Source organism: Octodon degus, unplaced genomic scaffold (assembly GCF_000260255.1).
Source record: "Octodon degus isolate 3935 unplaced genomic scaffold, OctDeg1.0 scaffold00047, whole genome shotgun sequence".
In the NCBI taxonomy this organism is placed as follows: Eukaryota; Metazoa; Chordata; class Mammalia; order Rodentia; family Octodontidae; genus Octodon; species Octodon degus.
In genome coordinates, this window is record NW_004524623.1 from 14,091,754 (window position 1) to 14,094,032 (window position 2,279).

Sequence of the window (2,279 nt, forward strand, 5' to 3'; positions counted from 1 at the left end):
AATAAATAAATAAATATAAAAAAAAAAAAGAATAAGGTACTGGATGACTGCAGTTTGATGTCAGAATGAAGTAACTTTTGACTATAACTGCTTAAACCCAACAACTCAGCCAGTTTTAGAGTGGTCTTAACTATCCAAAATCAGCTCAGCATGGTGGCACATGCCTCTAATCCTATCACTCTGGAAGGCTGAGGCAGAAGGGCCATGACTTTAAATCCAGCTGGGCAACTTAACAAGACCCTGTGCCAAAATTTTTAAAAGGGATTTAGCTCAGTGTAAAGCACCAGGGTTTAATCCCCAGTGCCACAGAAATAATAAGTAGGGCCGGGGAAGATAGCTCAGTAGAATAAGCGCTTGCCTGGCAAGCGCAGAGTCCTAAGTTCAATCCCTGGTACTGCAAAAAAAAAAAGTAACCCCAAATCATATTAAATGAGGCAATGTAACCTTTATCGAGGACAGGGTCAAGTTCATCCAGATAATTTCTCTGACTTCTACCTGGAGATTGAATGTAGCCTAGAACACTAGATCGAGAAAAATGTCAAAATGCTTAGCTGAGCATGTGAGCATAGTTTATCAGCCAGGAGAGACTAATTTGTGCACCAGTATGCACTGATTGCGTGCACAGTTTATGGAGAGAGAAGGCAGGATTCCAAAGAGTGTGACTGGCACTTTAGAGGGGGATAAACAGCGCCTGGGGTTTGTTGGGAGCCAGGAAGCTAGAAAATGGATCAGATGTGTGTGGGTGGGACTAGGCCTCAATGCCTAAAGCAAACAAGCTACCTCAGTCCTGAGATAAGCATCTTGTCTGGTGAAGGTCAGCTATTAGTCGCTAGTCATCCTTGTGTCACATGTTACTAACTTTGCAAAGGTATAAATAAAGGACTGCGTTGTTGTGCGTGATGTAAGTCTGGCCCATCAGGCAGACCAGCGACCACCTAGCCCAGCTTTTGTCTTCTTGTCTCTCTTTTCTCGTTGCTGCTACCATTTCTCCCCAGGTAGAACCGATCTGCCTGAGACCAACGATCCCTGCAGGGATTCAGGCCGAACGCAGCTGCCTCGATGAGCTGAGTGCCTTGGGGTGGTATCTGCCTCAGAGCAGAGCCACAGCCTGGATGGGCTCAGTAAATCAGATTCAAAAAGGATTCGAGCTACACATTTGTTACACATTTTAAGGACACCAAGGCTGTAGTTGGGATGCATATATGCCTTAAATAGTTTCAAGCATCAGATGACAATTATATTTAGACCTTGTGGAATGTTACTTATTAAGACTGAAGTGAAAATTCTGTGGCTTAGGGAAAAAATGAGAATTTTTTTTTTGCTCTCCAGCAGGCATGCTGTATCCTGGGTGAATCTTCATTGTCCTTTACGATGTTTTAGAGGCTTTTGTCTCTGGGTGGCATGAGTGGGGAGAAGGTACCCTCAGTGGATGAGGCTGGAGCAGGTGTGAGGTTCTGAAGACTCTGCCCAGAATGCCAGAGGACAGGCAGAGTGACAGTTTGGTGTGACACGCACTATTATCCTCACTATGAGGACATTACAGAGGAAACAGCTAATGTTTCATATGGGAGCTTTAGAAAAGACTTCATGGAAACAATCATACTTGAGTTTGCTTTCTGTTTTATTTTTGTCTAATACCAGGGTCCAACTCAGGGGGGCTCTGTCATGAGCTGTCTCCCTAGCCCATCTTTATTTTTTGAGACAGGGCTGCCCAGGTGGAACTACAATTGTGATCTTCCTGCCGCAGCCTCCCAAGTGATGGAGTTATAGTCAGTCATGGTGCCAGTTTTGAATTTTTTCTTACAGGATAAGAAAGTGGTTTCTAGGGGAGAGAGACTGATTCCAGACAGAACCGTAGGTACAGAAAGACAGGAGTGGGCTGTGGAGATAGCTTGGTGGTCTAAGCGCCTGCCTGGCAAGCTCGAAGACCTGAGTTCTATCCCTGGTAACACGTTATGCCGGCTGCACCAGCAGCACATCAAGCCAGCCCCCAAGAACGAGTGTGGTGGCGCACGCCTGTAATCCCAGTGCTACTGTGGGTCTGAGCTGTGTAGTGAGACCCTGTACCAAATACATAAATTAAAAAAAAAAAAAAGATGGGTAACAAAAATAGGGTGTTGTGTGAGGGGAATGGTCAAGAGGGTCTCTGGCTGGAAACAAGGCTTTTCTATTTAGAAAATCTATGTGCGGAAAATGTAGTGAATGCAAATGTCAGCATATTTGCCAACAAACCTTAGATACTTAAAATTACTTAATTCAGAAGAAGCTGTGCAACCTGT

General features: G+C 44.6%; 1 protein-coding gene across 7 annotated transcripts in view; it reads left to right on the forward strand.

Moving 5' to 3' along the window:
• Positions 1-2,279, forward strand: part of Bicd1 (BICD cargo adaptor 1) — a 240,672-nt gene that overhangs the window by 194,352 nt on the left and 44,041 nt on the right. The gene's annotated exons all lie outside the window — the stretch shown is intronic.